The sequence below is a fragment of the Camelus bactrianus genome, chromosome 15, assembly GCF_048773025.1.
Source record: "Camelus bactrianus isolate YW-2024 breed Bactrian camel chromosome 15, ASM4877302v1, whole genome shotgun sequence".
Classification (NCBI taxonomy): domain Eukaryota; kingdom Metazoa; phylum Chordata; class Mammalia; order Artiodactyla; family Camelidae; genus Camelus; species Camelus bactrianus.
In genome coordinates, this window is record NC_133553.1 from 13,708,164 (window position 1) to 13,725,598 (window position 17,435).

The 17,435-nt window shown below is 52.6% G+C and overlaps 1 long non-coding RNA gene across 1 annotated transcript; it reads right to left on the reverse strand.

Annotated features, from left to right (window-relative positions):
* Positions 1 to 2,127: 2,127 nt before the first annotated feature.
* On the reverse strand, positions 2,128 to 13,438 carry LOC123617636 (uncharacterized). The gene is made up of 4 exons (XR_006725785.2): positions 12,846 to 13,438; positions 8,201 to 8,278; positions 5,211 to 5,475; positions 2,128 to 5,107 (listed from the first exon to the last, which is right to left on the reverse strand). It is a non-coding gene; the product is annotated as an uncharacterized LOC123617636 (long non-coding RNA).
* Between the last annotated feature and the right edge of the window lie 3,997 nt (positions 13,439 to 17,435).

A 17,435-nucleotide genomic window follows, 5' to 3' on the forward strand; every position in this document is an offset into this window, starting at 1 on the left:
GAGCCCATTTCTCTCCGAGTTGAAGTGAAACCTCATTCAGTATTGGTCGTCTGGTCTCCACCGTGGCATCAGTGACGCCTTAACGCCCCTGCGCCAGGTAATCAGCTAAGGGAGGGGCTTGCCCTGAGCGCCGCCCCGCAGAGACACGGCCAGTCCCACGGGGACCTAACGCCGCCTCTGTGAAAGTTCAGACAGAATGTAAAATCCCTTAGAAATGCAATTCCAACCAACCATTCTGAGGGATAGCATATTCCCGGGGCCCCTGGGAACTCCGGGGACGACGCTTCAACGCCCTCTGCTGTCAGCCCGGCGCAGGCGGAGCGGAGGCCACCCTGACACCCCGGGGCCTGTCTCCTGTTCACCCCAAGAAGGGCAGGACCAGGGCCCCTGCACGCTTCCTGCCTCACCCTGAGACCTGTGTGGTTTTCCAACAGTAGGTCCTTAAATCTGAGAGAGAAGCGTACGCCCAAGCTCAGGCACTGGACTCTCCTGTGGTTTTCGGGGGACGTTCCAGGAGGACAGCCAAGCCCACAGAGCCCAGGACCCAGGTCTCAAGTGAGGCAGAGGTGTTGCCAGCCCAGAGGAGGAGGAAAGTCGTGTGTGGACCGGGGCCCCACCGGCAGCGGCGGCTGCACCTGGAGCAGGTGGCCGAGCGCCCTGGAGGCTGTGGGCTGAGGACATCCACGGCCGGGCCGGGGGAGGGGCCCGGGGACGGCGAGAGTCTGAGGGTGGTTTTCCCCTGGAGGCGAGTCTGATGATGAGAAACCAGAAACCATGCTGGAGGTTCGGAAGCCTCAGAGGACAGAGGGACAGTCGTTAGGTTTCCGTTTCATCCTGGAGCAGGGACACAGGAACACAGTCGAGGCCAAATTTCCACATCCCAGAAACAAGGAAAAACAGGAAATAGAGAACGTCCCCAACTTTTCCTTCCCCGATTGTCGTAAAGTCATCTGTCCCTTTAGACCAGGCTATGTCAGAAGAAAACTTAAATTATTGTGAAGGAATAAAGCAGCCAGAGCCTCAAATTATGCCTAAGATTATTACATGAAATGTCCAGCATTCAATCAAAAACGTCCCTGCATCCAAGGAGCACAGAGGAAAACAGAAGTCAGACCCGAGGGGCCCGTCAGACACAGACTTTACGGTATCTGTGACAGTACGCACAAGGATCAGACTGCCGTGAGAGTTTGGGCAGGAAACGGGAAGCCTGCAGTAAGCGGTGACCAGGGCCTGAGGGCGGGGATGTGACTCAGAGGGGACAAGCTCAGTTATTAAGCGAGTTCGTTCTGGGCACATCACAGGCACAGCACGGTGCCTGGAGCTAATAACTGTTTCGTGTATTTGACGTTTACTGACAGAGTAGATCTTGTGTTCTCACCACACCAACAAGTGAAAAAACGGTAACTGTGAGAGGTGACGGTGAGTGAGTTAGCTTGACTGTGGGAACCGCTTCACAGAGTGTACGGATGTCAAAACACCACAGTGCGTTCCTTAAAAATGTACAGCTCTTGTCGATTACACCTCAGCGAAGCTGGGGAAAACAACAAAACGTAACGGACAAATCCTCAGTTGTACTGTCTGGTTTAAAAACACATCTCAAGTACCTAACAGAAAAGGCAGCAAGAACTCAGCAAGGAGAGGAAGCGGTGGGAGTCCCGAGGCCAACCAGCCAGGTCACCGCAGCAGCCGAGCAAAGAGGAATCCCAGCAGCTGACGCAGAAGACCGTCCTCGATGAAACGCCGTGCACACACACGCGCGTGCACACACGCGCGCGCACACACACACACACACAGAACGCACATCAGCGGAAAAGACTCGGCAAACTGGGAAGAGAAGGCCCCTTCTCAGCCTGCAGGCGGCTGTGTGCGAACCTGCAGGGGGTGGGCCTCCCTCGCTCGCGAGGTCAGGGAGGAGGCAAGAAACCCTGTCACTGCTGGCATTTAACCAGCGGGGACGGAGACAAGAATAAGGAATAATACACGAGGGCTGGAAAGGAAAACATACGTCCACCCTTAAGTGTAGGAGCCCTGATTATGTATGTAGAAAACCCAATATAGTAAACAGAGAAGTTTAAAAATCAGTCACTGAATTTGGCAAGACATTGGATAAAGACCCGCACTCAGAAACGTTTTATCTCTGCCTACCAGCAACAAGCAGTCAGAAAACAGTCCTCAAAAGATACTTTTACAGTGACATGCAGTGTCAAATAGTGACACGTTGGGCAAAAGACCGTGAGACTTTCAGGCAAAAATCCAGAAAATGTCATGGAAAGGAATTGAAGACCTAACTGAATTGAAAGACTCGATCACTTTAAAGACGCCAATCTTCTCCCATGTTTTGTGGGTTTCATGTGAAGCCCTAGCGTCGTCGGCAAGAGTAAGAAAGCCCCGTGAGGAGCAGATTCGCAGCAGCTGTCGTCGTGAAGCTGCAGTACCGCAGGCTGCCTCGGAAGCAGCCTCGGAAGAAGAGCCTCGTTTTCCCGGAGTCTCGTTCACGAGAGGCCGTGGCTCTGCCTCTGGCCCGAGTCAGGGAGCTGGGCAGGGCGGCGCGGCGCCCCCAGGAGCGGGGTCCCAGCGCAGCCCCAGGCACGGAGGCCGTCCTGCCGAAGCCTGTGACTGGGTTTCAGGTTCACCCTCTGGCCCCTGAGCAAGTGGCCTCACCGATAACACATTAAAATTCAATTTCCAACTTTTGCTTGAAGTCAGTAGGTGAGTCAGCTGGGTGATTCACTGTCTCCTCACCGTGGTAATTGTGTTACGTCCTGGAAGAATCAGGCTTGAATATTGATGGAAACCCTCTGAAGATCTGAGACACTGCGTTTTCTAAAGCAAGGTCACTTCTCTTTGCTCATACCTGACCTACGAAGTCCTCAGAGTCAGCGCTCTCAGACGAACATGACCGGGTGTTTGTCACCTTCTTCCGCAGGCGTGGGTCGGTCCTGGAAGGCGGCGGCTGCCACGGAGGTTTGGTGGGCCTGGGGGTGGGTGGTAGGACCCCAGGCTTTGGAAAATCCAGCCCTGGAACATTCCACCGGGAGGGGATGAGGAAATTGTGTCCTGAGCCTGCTCCTCCCCGTAAGACGAAGCTGACGCCCGTGTGGGACCGCAGACAGGCGCGGGGCTGCTCTGGGTGCAAACGCAGCCCTCCCGGGATGTGCACTGGGCTTCTGCTCCTGCAGGCTCAGAGATGCGAGTAAACAGCCTCAGCATGATTTGTGCGGTGACAGAAAAGGAGAGGACCAGTCCCCGAGTGCCTCCCCTCGGGGAGGGGGCGGGGCCCACAGCCTGGCATGGAGCTCGGCTGTCGGAACTTAGGCACGTGGAAACCCAGCTCGCCGAGGGCGGCAACGACCCGCCTCAGGGAGTGCCAGCAAGGCGGGCGGGGGTCTTTCCATCACTGTCTATTTGCTGGTCTAGAGCAGAGCTCCCACCGGCGAGTTGAAGCAGAAACAGGAACTTACTTGAAGGAGCCATGCAGTCGGAGAGGGTGGGAGGACAGCCAGGGTGGGGCCGAACCAGGAGCCTCGGTCCATCTGTTGCCTCGCCTCTTGGCTCATCAGTTCTGCCTCTTCTCTGTGGAGCTGCTCCAGCCTTTCTCTCTGGGGAAACCAGCCTTCTCAGCAGCCCTGAGCCCCGGCCCTACCTGGCTGCATGCCCTCCAGCCCTTCCCACCCCCGGAGCCGGCACCTGCCCAGGTGCGTGTCCAGCAGTGGAGGGGGCACCCAGTCGCTGGAGCCGACCCTGACCAGATGCCGGTACAGTGGCCACTGCAACCCTCGCCTCTCACAGACGTCCCCTCTCTTCCCTGCAGCAGGGAGGCAGGACGCTCACTGTGGGTGCTTGTGACCAGCCAGCGAGAGTCTGAAGTGTCATCAGCAGGACGCCAGGCACCCTGTGGGCTCCTGGCCGTTCCTGGAGGGGCCCAGTCATCAGGCCCCATGATGAGCATGTTGTTCAGAAACAACTTTGCTGTGAGGAGAAAGGACAGAGTTCTAAGATGCTGAGATGGGTGATTTTATTTGTCTGCTTGATGGGGCCACGAATGCCGAGATATTTGATGAAACATCCTTCTGGGTGTGTCTGTGAAGGTGCTTTGGATGAGATTAGCATGTAAATCTGCAGACGGAGCAAACAGGCTGCCTCCCAACATGGTGGGCCTCGTGCAATCAGTTGAAGACCTGAAGGAACAAAAGGGCCAGCCTTTTCCTGTGTAGACGAACTCCTCCTGCCTGGTGGCCTCCAGTGTGCAGGCTCGTCCGGCAGGTCTGGGGACTTGTCAGCCTCCACCGTTGCTTGTCCCTGACTCCTGTGGACATGTCCTCCGGCTCTGTTCTCTGGAGAACCTGACCAGTGTAGACGCTGTGCACTGGAGAGGAAAAGGGCCTCTTGAGGGGAGGGAGCAGACACCACACCCGCTGCCCACAGGGCCTGCTCATCCGTGCACATGGAAAGCGGGGCCTCCCTCTGTGGTGGGGCTGCACGGGCGGGGTCACGAGAGGTGTGACACGCAGAAGCCACGCACAAACGAGGGTTTATTACAGCTTCCTAAGGAGCTCGTGACGTCCACAAGAAACGTCTCCACGAACCCCTCAAATAACCCGCAGTGATCAGGAAAGTGTCCCCTGTGCTGGACCCCGCGGCCAGCGGCGGACAGCGTCCTGGGCGTGGCCGGCGTGCCAGCTAGGGTCAGGCCACCAGCTTCCCCTTCCCTGTGAGAGGCCTCTGCCTGGCTCCCTGGGGACACCTGGAAGACTGAGATGTGGCCCTGTGAGTCGGACCGGGCAGAGCCTCACGGACGAGGGAGACTTGCGGGTGGTCAGCACAAGCAGATTCTTGTGTGTCAGTTTTATTGCAAATATGCTTCCTTCAAAGAAAACGACAAAGGAGGCCGTGCCCGACGTGGCTGTGCCCGGCGTGGCTGTGCAGGAGTGTTTCTGCCGTCGGACACTGTCAGTGAAGTATCCGTCTCACGGGAAGCACGGTCCTCCCCCAGGTAGTGTCTAGCATCCAGCTCCTAGGGTTCCGTGATCTGCAAGTCGCCAAATCTGCTGCAGTCGGTGAGTCTGACAGTGACATCGCGTGTAAACACGTGATGCAGCAACAGGGCCTGAAAACAAAGCAGTAAAACCTGAGCCTGGGTTTTGGTGACTTTTGTACATTCAAGTCCTTTTTCCTTTAAACTTGCACAAAACCCACTGGCTTCCTCTTACACAAAACTCTGTTGATATCCATCCTCATCAGCATTCCCACACCCGACTCGAGCGGCAGCCTCGTGAAGGCCCAGGGCATTCAAGCGCCAGGACGACAGGGAGCCTTGGGGGGCTGTGGACGTAAAGGCTGCATCCGGGTGAGCCAGCTGGCGCCGTCTGCCTCCTGAATGCGCAGGGTCCTGTCAATCCGAAGCGCTTGCAGGCCTGGTATCGCTGGGTCCTCACGTGACCAGGTGCCTCGTCTCCACGTGAAGGGTCAGCACATCTGAGAAGATGCAGAGTTGGGATGGGGGCCTGAAATACAAAATCTGGAGAAGCAGCACCATGGAGCCCTCCCCCCTAAACATGCAAAGGGGTAGCCCAGAAAGTCCCTGCACTAAATTTCATCCCTGCAGGATACTGGGTGCCGTGTAAGAGGCACCTCTTGCTGGTTAATGGACAGAGGAACGTGACTCAGGTTCATTTCATCCAGGATGCTCCCTGACCCTCGCCTCATTGTCCCCCAGTGCCCACAGGGTACATGGCAACAGTGTGAAACAGACTCAGGTGAAAGGAATGGGGATGTCTTCTCCTTGGGACCAAAAGCCTTTCCCTGGCCACTCAATCACAAATCCAACTTCAGTTTTAACTCCTGGGGTCCACTGTGCCCCCCAGGAAGTGGGGGCCATTGGCATTTCTGGTCCCTGAGAAATGGGGGTTCCCACCTCCAGGGAAGGGGGTGTCATTGTCCCATTTTAGGAAGTATTACACCAAAGCTCAAGGAATGTAAGTAACTCCGTCCCTGTCACCCACAGCATCCACACTTTCTCAATATTGGTGCACGTATAAGGTCATTGCTGAGAGACAGCAGGTGAGGGGAAGTCTGAGGATGAGTTAGGACCCACAGAGGTGAGTTAGGACCCTCACAGGTGAGTTAGACCCACAGAAGTGAGTTAGGACCCACACAGGTGAGTTAGACCCACACAGGTGAGTTAGGACCCACACAGGTGAGTTAGACCCACACAGGTGAGTTAGGACCCACATAAGTGAGTTAGGACCCATGCAGGTGAGTTAGACCCACATAAGTGAGTTAGGACCCACACAGGTGAGTTAGACCCACAGAAGTGAGTTAGGACCCACACAGGTGAGTTAGACCCACAGAAGTGAGTTAGGACCCACACAGGTGAGTTAGACCCACACAGGTGAGTTAGGACCCACATAAGTGAGTTAGGACCCACAGAAGGTGAGTTAGGACCCACACAGGTGAGTTAGGACCCACAGAGGTGAGTTAGACCCACACAAGTGAGTTAGGACCCACAGAAGGTGAGTTAGGACCCACAGAGGTGAGTTAGACCCACTGAAGTGAGTTAGGACCCACAGAAGGTGAGTTAGACCCACACAGGTGAGTTAGACCCGCACAGATGAGTTAGGACCATCTGCAGATGGGCAGGGTGATGCACTCATGTGCATGTCTGCATTTGGATGCTCTGATGGGTAAAGTTTCCAGAACAGGTGAGTGCTGGGCTGAGTGAAATTTGGGGTTGAGGTAAACATTCTGGTCGTGGTTCTGAGAGTCAGAGCTGATGTGAGTCCTTGTCCGTTCTCTTTCATGGGTCTGATTCGCCCTCTGAAATGCACCTGCAGGACGTCCGGGGAGGATCAGCTGTGGGTTAGACAGTGGTGGGTGCACCAGTTCAAGAACCAGAGAGAAAGCCCACGAGCCTGCCTGCTTGAAGGCCTGGTCGGCACGCGAAGCTCCCCTCTGAGAGCAAGCAGGCTACTAACACATGTTTGGAGGTAAGAGAAGACAACACCGCCAGGTCCCCCTGCAGACGGCTGGGGCCACCTGACCCGTGTGAGGGCAGGCCACATCCTCCAGGGAAACGCGGACGATCCACTGCCTATTCAAAAAATGCATTTCCTTATAAAATAGAGTAACATCTTGGACCCGACAAAGCCCTGGGAAGAGGTCTCATCAAACCCGGTGGTGTGGTGACCTCGTAGCTGGGTGAGCTGAAGGCTCCAGGAGGAAGGGGAGGCGTCACTGCCGCTCTGAGGAGCAGCGCAAACTTGAGGAGAGGTATGCACTTGCACTCGTCTGCGAGAAGCAAACAGATGCACTTTCCCTCGCTGTGACTGCATCGTTTACAGGACGCCCAGTGGCCCAGTCCTCCACTCCAGCCGGAGGGCGAGCACGAGCCTCTGAGCCACCCCGCTGGGCGCGGGGTGCCGGCCCCCGCCACGCTGAGTCACGGCCGCCCCTGCAGCAGCTCTTCCCCGGCAGCGTGTCCAGCAGGAGAGGAAGCCTGTCCAGGTACTGAGCAAATGTAAGAGTCGCTGAGGTGACGCTTTGGTCTCGAGCCGCTGACGTCTGCGGGAAGGAGGTCGGACACCTGCCGGAGATCCGTAGTTTAATCCCAGAGCCCGGGGTGCTCTGACTTTCTCGTTGAGGCTGGTTGAATGTGGGCTGTTTGGTAAGTGACATTATCAACTGAATGACACAGCATTTCTCTCTTACTTCCGGCTGCGGTCCTTTACAACCACTTCGGTGAGGGCTTCTGTCCTTGTCACGCCTGCCTCGACCGTGTTGTGTCCTGAGGTCCAAGTGTGTCACAAATGTGTCATGTTTATTTATGAATGAATTAATGAATTGGCATATTGTCAGTGTCTTGTTGGGGTGTCAAACTCACTAGTTTACCAACATTTTCTTCTCTCCATTCTTTTTCTAGTTAGTATTCCATCCAGTGCTTCTGATACAGGTAATAACTAATTCTTATTTAGCAATTCACAGTTTACCAAACCCTTGATGTCATCGCATTTTACCCGGACAAACCCCCGGCACAGGCATCAGCATCGTACTCGCCTCAGTTGATGAGCTGAGGTTCGGGGAGCCGAAACGACTTCAATGCAAACTGTGTGATTCAGTAGCGGGTAAATCTCCTGTCTTCTTCTAGTGCTACTGCGTTTAACACTAAGTTTACAGACACTGTTTCAACAAGGCGCCTCCTCACCTATCAGAAGGACCAAATGCAGACGTTGACAGCACCGCGCACCGGCGAGGACGTGGAGGGACAGGAACCGGCTCGCGGCTGGTGGGAACGCAAAACAGCATCAATACTTGGAAGACAGTTTGGTGGCTTTTCACGGAGCTAAGCGCTCTCTTACCATGCTACCCAGTAATCATGCCCCCTGGTGTTTACCGAAAGGAGCTTCAAAGTTACGTTCACACAGAAGCCTGCGCACAGATGTTTATTGCAGTTTTATTCATAATTGCCAAACCCTGGACACGACCAAGATGTCCTTCAGCAGATGAATGGAAAAGTAAACTGTGCAACATTCCAGACATAATAATAGAATGTTATTCAGCACTAAAAAGAAAGGAGCTGCCTGCCCATGAGGAGACATGGAGGCACTTTATATTCACGTTCACTGAGCGAAAGGACTGGATCTGAAAGGCCTATGATGCTCGATGCCGACTCTGCGACATTCTGAAAAGATGGAACCACAGAGACAGTAAAGAAAGTCAGTGGTGGCCGGGGGTTGCTGGGGGATGGACAGGTGGCAAGAGGGTTTCAGAGCCGGGCAGCCACTCCGGTAACACCATCACGGTGGGTCCTTCTCATCACACGTGTCTGTGCCCGCAGAATGCACGACAGCACGAGTGGACACAGCCAGCCGTGGACTCGGTGGTGAGGACGCGTCCAGACAGGACGTGGCTTATCAGCTGTAACAGACACTCCGTCCGGCGGGGGCGCTGATGACTGGGAAGCGTGCCGCCAGGGGCTGTGCCTGAGCCCTCTGAACCTTCTTCCCAGGTTTCTGTGAACCTAAAGCTGCTCTGAAGAATAAAGTCTAGCATGATGGTCTCCTGCGTGAGGACAGACTGTCTCATCCGTGGGTACACGTATTAGTATCGTGTGTGTTATAGTTACATACGTGTATATTATCCAGCCGCACAGACACACACGGCCGAGCAGTCTGCTGGCTAAGAGGTGAAGCCCTTGCTGAACAACTGACAGCCGCCCTGTGGTTCCCTCGTCCCCAGGCTGCAGGCTGCACTCCTCACCTCTGCTAATGAACGGAACGAGCCACAGTGCTGTTTCCCTAAAAGGTGAACCCCAGCCCCCGCAGCTTTATTCCAGGGCCTGGGGAGTGTCCTCCACGCGGGCGCTCACCCCGTCTGGGACCGGTGTTCTCCACTCTGGACCCACTGCAGGCCCGTCCCCCGAGGGCCGGGCTGCATTTCTGTCTCTCGTCACTGTCACATCTGCAAGGCTGGGCCTCCGACTAGGGCGCCCGCACTGTCCTGATGCCACAGTGTTCATTTGCACATTGTTTGCACACATTGTTGGCGTGCAGCTGGCCGCATTATATGCACAGCCCAGCTGGCAAAGCAAAAATGCACCCAGGCTATGCCGATAAGCTGCTTATTCCCTCAGCCTGGGCTGTGAGAAGCTAGAAGAAGGAATGGGAGGAGTCACCAGCAGGCGGGAGCTGAGTCACGCTGGTCCTGAGGACCCGCAGAGACACCTGCCGCTCCAGGAAGCACTCGTGCGAACAGTGCTGCCCTCCCGACCTCAGCCTCTCCAGGTGAGGCGGGCTGAGCTCTGCCTACAGCCGCCAATGTCCAGCAGGAGATGGACGCTCAGGGGACTGTGCCCACGTGGGCCCTCCGGCCACCGCCTCCCTGCCGCCTGCACCCTCCCGGCTGGAGGCAGGGCCTCCGTTTCCCCACCTGGCCATCCACCTATTTCAGCATCTTTGACAAACAGCTCGCCTTCATGGTACATATGGTTTTTGGTTTTTTTATTGTTTGGTTTTTACTTCTGACTTATTCTAACTTGTTCTGATCTAAGGGCGGGATGACAAATGTGCATTAATCATCCTGACCAGGGACAGTCCAGTCTCACGCCCGGATGCAGAGCTGGGGCCAGGCTGACCGCAGGGAGGAATTCAGTTACGTGAGGTCTGCAAGGTCCGTGACACAGAGGGCCCTGCTGAGCCAGTCCCTGCTGCTAAAAAGGTGCCTTTCCTTCTTTCTTTTTTTTCCAGTGTTTTTTATTGACAAAATACATGTAGCATAAGATTTATTATTTTAACTGTTTTTAGGTGTACAGTTCAGTTGGTGAGAATGTAAACCAGTGCAACCACTTTGGAAAACAATATGGAGGTTCCTCAAAAAAATTAAAAATAGAACTACCGTGTGCTCCAGCAATCCCCCTGCTGGGTGTGTGATCAGGTAAAATCACTCTCTTGACAAGACTTCTGCACCCCGTGTTCATGGCAGCGCTGTTCACGGGAGGCGAGAGATGATAACAACCTAAGTGTCTGGTGGTGGATGAACAGATAAAAAATGTGTGTGTGTATATGATGGCATATTCTTCACCCTTAAAGACACAGGAAACCCTGCCGTTTGCAACAACGTGGGTAATCCTGACTATGCTAACTGAAGTCAGCTGGACGCAGAGGACAACGTGCAGGGTCTCACTGATAAGAGACCACCTTCCTCATTGTTTTTGCTGTGGTAAATGCATCACATACTTGATGAAGTGGAAGAACTGACTTTATAGAGACATTTAACCTAAATTTCCTGGAAGTCTCCTGTGCGTCTCCAAGTTTCTACCACAGACAATGATGTCACCCCAGTACGGTGCGACCCTGAGCAGTTCTGTCACCGCAGTGGTGGGACCCTGAGTGGTTCTGTCACAGGAGCTCTGAGACCCGCTATGGGACGTTTCCAAATGGATCAAACCAAACAGTCCACAAGCTGCTGCGTTGCACAACCCACGGCCCTGGGGGGGAGGCTTGGGAGCTGCCTTGAGATCTCCGCCACATCCAGCAAAACCCACAAACAGCACTGAAAATGGAAAGTATTTTCACCATCTATTAAAATGCTCGAAACACTTAATGCAAACATTACTTTTTAAGAAACCAGTCAGAAACAGCAGAATCACCAGTGGAAACACGCAGTGCACATCCAGGTGCTTCCTTACGAGCGGAGGGTGAGTGCGCGGCCGTCAGGAGCAGGTTCCAGAATCAGCCCCAGCTCAGCCACTTACCTCCTAGCCGGCCCCGCAGGGAAACCTGTGCCCACGAGTGTGAAAGGGGCGTTACACGCGTGGCTTATGCGCGTCATCGAGGGGAGGGAGTTAATCCACACCGAGCGCGGCGCTGCCCCAGAACCGCTCGACGCACAGCCACGGCCTCGCAGTCCAAGTCCCGTCCAGGATCTTCCTGGCCCTTGAATTCTAACCTGTCATTCTTAAACCCAGGTGAGGATCACAGCCCCAGACCTCTGGGGTGTCCTTGGGGACTTACACACTCATGTCATGGTTTATTCCCGTTCCGCTAATTCTGAAATAGCTCAGACTTGAGGACTCCAGAGGAGCGGTCGGAGTTTATTTCCAATTCTGACACACAAACACACACACACACACACACAGGGGTCCTGCAGTGGAGAACAGCCTTGTTCTTGAAACACACGTGGACGACCCCGGGACTGGGATTTACTGGGCGCTTTGCCCCAGACTCACACCAAGCACCATCTCCTTCCCTTCTCAGAAGCAAAACCCAAGTGTATCCCTTTTCTGAGGCTGAGCACTTGCCTGTCATCTCGGTCTCCCGGTGCCGATCAACACTCTGTCCCCAGATGTCTCCTAGTCCAAGTGCCCTGATAGCTTTTTCCTCAACAGAAGTGTTCTCATTATTTTTCTTCTTATTAAATGAATACAATAGCCAGCAGAAATGTGAGAAAAGGCTTTCGAGTACCGGATTTCCAAAAATGACAACTAAAACAATAGTAGAATCTTCCTTTTCCAGGCAAATTGGTGAAGGAAGGAAAGGACCCCTTTCTATGTGTTCAGTGGTGGGATGTCCAGGGTGAGCTTTTGGAAAGACCACCTAAAAATGTGTGCTGATAATTTTAAAAATACGTGCAACAGTGCCAGAAAATTTTTGTAAGGAAAAGAAAATTTGAGAAGAAGCAAATATGCATGTTTAAGGATAATCTTTACAGCAATCTTAAAAATTGAGGAAAAAACCTGGAAACAAAATAATTCTCAGTTAGCAGAAGAGCAGTTAGGTAGATTATGATAAATCCACAAGTAGAATTCTATGAACACCCAAAATCATAATTGTAGGCTGACTTACTTGGAAACACGCTGGCAATATTCTGTTAAGTGAAAAAGAAAGGTTTACAAAAGAGGAAAACAGTAGTATCCTATTTTTGAAAACTATAAAGTATACAAACTGAGAAACCTGGAAGAACACATACTAAATAGTTAAGAACAATTATTTCTGGGTGATGAGATAAATGGATGATTTAATGTAGTTTCTTTTGTTAATTTTTTAAATATTCTGTAATGAACATAAAGTACTATTACAAGGAGAAAATATTTTTCCCTTAAATGTATAAACACATATTGCAGCAAGGTGCACCAATTTTAACATATTGTATCAATTTTTCTGACATTACAATAAATACCCCAAAAATCTGAGTCCCCTCTTCAATGTCAGAGTTTTCCCATTTTGTTTGAAAGAATAATGGCAAGCATCACTTTCTAGCAGAGCCCAGCACACACAAACTCATGCTTCCTTCCAATGTGAGTTGTAGGCTCAGGGGTCACACTGTTTCTGCAGCCTCCCCAGGGAGTTTACCTTGGCAGAAATCAGAACGTAGGGCTCTCAGGTTTAACCGCTTTAACTGGAGCTGGGCGCCAGCCGTGGTGCGCAGGCTCAGTCTTCACAGAGACTCACCGCGCCTGCCCCTCGCTCCTTCCGTCGCTGGGTCTCCGCGGGGTGCATTCGCCGTCCTTCGTGGTCATTTCTTGAGCGTCAGCATGTGGGTGGGGACACTCGGGGGCTGGGACAATGCTGCTGCCCCGGATCCTCGTTCAGGGGCCTGGGTTCTGGGAGGGGCTCCTCCACCGCACCTGCCGTTCTCCCCCCACCGCCCCACCCCAGGGAGAGACTGGGCCCGGGGTACCAGCCGCCGGGTGGGGGCTGGGGGCCCACCTGCGGGAGGGAACAGTTGCCTTCTCTCTTCTTCCTTTTCTCCTTCTTCTTCTAAGGAGTTGCTTTCCCTTGGTGCCCAGAAAGCTAGAGCTCATGGTTCTGGAAACGATCATCATCCACACGCTTAAGGTCTGTGCTTTGTCAAGACTGTTAACGTTTGCTTCCATGAAACCTGTTAGAAATTTTGCTTTTGATGAAAGGTTTTTAAAAAGTCACTTTTAAGGGGAAGATTTTAGACTCACATGGTATTTAGAAGTGGAGTCTCTCACTGAGTTGGAATTCGTAAAGAGTATGGTCCTTTGGGTTTCATGGAGTGTTTGTCATTCGTTTCAGTCAAGGGGAACTGAAGGTCTTCTGCCTTTCGATGGCTCTCAGCACTTTGTGGCTGTGGGGGCAGACAACGGGGCAGGTGAGCTGTGTTCACGCTCCCAGGCCCCTGAGCCCCCAGCCCTCTGGCCTCAGATGCACGTGGGGGCCTGAAGGTCCCTGTGGGGAGAAGAGTGGGAGCCCTTTCACACAGTAAGCTGAATGCTGCGCCTAAGCGTCTGCTCTTCCCCGGACCCTGCTGATTTCAAAGGACGCCAGGGTGCTGACTGGGGGGCAAACTAGCATTTAACAGGGAATCTGCCTCAAAACCTTGCAGGAAACAAACAGTTACCCGCTCTCCTTTCTGTCTCTTCAAGACCTCTCTTGCTTTTCGTTCGATTTTGGAATATATGCAGCTCTGTAAAAAACCGAGTTTTTATAAAACATTTGGCAAAATGTGGATTTCTTGCAAAATTACTAGAAAGGTTACCAAGACAAGAGTTATTTAACTCCCTTGTGGGCTGATTTTGTTTTGTTTTGTTTTTGAGTATTTCGAAACTTATTTGGGAGGACTGGTTCAGTTTGTTTTCTCAGAATACTCCTGGGAGAGGCAGGTCATTAGCTGGCAAGTGGGACTGGACGAGGAGAAACTTGGGGTTCGTGGCATTTTACGATGGCCCAGGTGTCTGGTGGACGGGGTCAGCAGCGGTGCAGTTGGCGGTGGGCCTGGCAGTGCGGTCAGCAGAGCTGGAGGCACCACACGAATCTCAGCTGCAGGCGCCCTCTGCTGTCAGAGCCTCCCTCCATCCCCTCTCCATCGCCCCTCTATCCGCCTTGATCCCCACTCCCTCCCCCTCCCTCCCCATCTATCCTCCCTTCCATCCCCCCACCAGCCCGAGCCCCATCTGCCCTCTACCCCCTCCAACCCCTCTTCATCACTTCTGCATGTTAAGGAACAGCTTCATTCATTCTTTCTTAGGATTTTGAGTATTGTTGTGATGCAACTCCCTGTCCCCAGTTCATCTTTGAAAGGGTGGAGAGGCTCCAACCGAAAAAAGTAAGAATCAAGGACAAACTCAAAATTGAAGCCTCCAGCGAGGCCCCAGCCCGGCATGCAGTGGGCGTGTTGTTGGCGAGGACATGCACCCAGTTCTCCGCAGACGGGCCACAGGTGCCCCAGTGAGACACGTCCTCGCTCTGCACCCACTGTCACAGGTGCAAAGCGAAAGGAGGTCACCTCTGCCTGACAGTTCTCACCTGGTAAAGACAGGGGTGTCTGCCAAACATTGTGGCCCAGGTGACTCGACTTGGGCAGACTGTCTACAGCGCCTTACGTCCATGCGGCTCCCTCATGAAGACCCTGCCGTCTAACTGACGTTCTCGTCTCTCAACACCTCCTTCTATTTGGAAGTAGATGTTCTGGTTCACTGGGAGGAATATCAAACATCAGCTCTATGCACTTTCTAGATATGAGTGTTTGCCACCTTACACAGACAGAGAAGCCAAGACTCTGGTTTGTTTACTGTAACTCTATTTTATTATCCCCAACTCTGATTGCTACTTGAGCAATTGGGCCTGAAGAGACAGCAGAAAATCATCTTTTATTAGGTTCAAGATTGTGCTAATGGAAGTGACCGTGTGCCCCCCCAGACAGTGATTTATCCATTCATGAAGAACAAATTAGAATTGCCAAAGCCATGCTACTAATGAGTCAAAACAAGGAGTTTATGTCTTCCTCACCCCTTAGAGCCTTGGACCACTTCATGCCTGCGGAATGTCAGACCTTCAGGCCACGACTCTGAAAGGGGGCCCTGGTCCCGGGACAGGCAGGTCCCCCACGTCGGGAACACTGGAGCACCAGTGATGGATCTGCAGGAGGCAGTCGAAGGCGGGGCAGCTCTGAGTAACTGCTGAAAGCAGCGGACCTCTCTTTCTGCACTTCCTGATCTGTGTATTTTCTTTGAAAGATGCCAAGAATGACACAGCTGCATCCTCTTAAGACATTTATGTCCATGGAAATGAGGTGGGCTTTCAAAGTTTAATTATAGAACATACTGAAGACACATCTAAATAAGGGGAAATGAGTCTTCAAAAAAAGACCTTCCTTAAAAGGTTGTACAAATGAAAAGACACAGGAAGGCTGGGGTCTGAGTCAGGTGGGCAGCCCCAGGGGTGCAGGATGGACTCACCTCATCTGTGTCCCGGGGAAGGTGGCAGGTCCTTGAGTCTGACAACTGGCGTCTGGACACCAGTGCCAACCGTGGTTCATTTCCAGGGCTGCTGGACTTTGTAAACGGCCCTCTGCTGGCATGTGGAGCTGCAGTACCCACCTTCAAGTATCAGTGAGAGCAATGAAGAACAAAATGCTTCAAGGGGCGCTAAAATAGAGTTGCCATTGCTCTGTTGAGAGTCAGTGGTTTTCCGGCCCCTGATTTCTCCCAGGAAAACGCTGGGCTCTGTCACGGCTGCTCTGGGCAGGCAACTTTCCACACATGCCACACTCCTCACTCCCAACTAAGGGACAGCACACAAACCTGGGAGCACGCTGGGTACAGGGGAGGAGGTCCTCACAGTAAAGGCAAATGGGTAATGTGATGCGTTTGCCCCACACAGAGCTCAGAGTCCCAGCACACACAGGCCAGTCACCACCCCCACTTCCAGCTCAGAGGAAGCACCTCTGCCAGGGACCTCTGTGAGTTTCTTCCACAAGACCGAAGCTGCCGGGTAACCCTGATGTCCTCAAGGACAGGAACGGCCCTGGTGGCTGTCTGCCCCCGTCACCAGCTTGGGTGGGTCAGAGACGGGCATGAGGAAACATCTGGTAAATCCAGCACAAGGTAACGAGGGGCAGCTTCATTCCAGGCAGTGCTCAGGGCTCCACGTGGTGGGCTACATAGCTGTTGGCCAGCCTCCTGCCAGCCTGGCATCATCCGGCCACCACAGAGACAGCCGTGGGCTCTTCCTTCACTGGCTGCCCAGCGGGGCTGCAGATGTCCTGGATCCTGAGGGACAGTCTCAGCCAGAACACCTCCTACAAGCAGTACAGATACCGGAGGAGGAATCGATGAACTTTAAAACGTCTGTGATTAGTCTGTGCAAGAATTGGTAAAACAATGAATTTTAGCAGAGGGTTTGAAGCTATAGAAAGACTCCTGGGAATTCTAGAATTAAAAAATCAGTAGCTGAAATCAATAACAAACTTGCCAGAAGGGACAGTTAGTGAAGTAGACAGTAAGAGGTGAGCCTCAGAGCAAAGCACAGGGAGACACAGGGGAGAATCCGTAAGAACAAAGTGCAGGACCTGCTGAACTTGCAGTCGGGCTCTGGAGGGAAAGGAGCCCTGGATGGAGAGAAGTAATCACTGAACAGATGAAAAGTCTCCAGAGCTGATGAGAGACATCAAGCCGCAGATTTGAGAATCCCATGACCCCCCACTCATAATAAGCATGAAAGAATAAAGAAATAATATTCCAGAACAAACAAAAACAAACAAAGACAATCAGAAAATCTTAAAAGCCACCTGGAAAAGAAAAGACATTCCGTTTTACAAAAACAGAAACTGAGACCGATAGCTAACTTTCTGACAAAAGAAGCCAGAAGCTTCTGCATAAGAGTGTCTCCAAAAATAATAAAAGCAGATCAATGTGAGTGAAGATTCTATAGGCAGTGAATGCATCTTGCTAAAATAAAGGGGAATATAGCAAATTTATTTAAAAGGGGTGGGGCAGGAATTGAAAGGGAATATGAAAAGTTAGAAAAACTTTGTCAGTTGCCTGAGAGATACTGATTTCCAGTACAAGGGTGTTACTTCAAGTTAAATGCTAGGAGGGAGATCACTTACTGAGAACCAGAGGACGGCGTTCGAAATAGAGGGAATCAGAGGGTGTTGGGTGAGATTACTGGGATACAGCGCACAATGCACAGAAA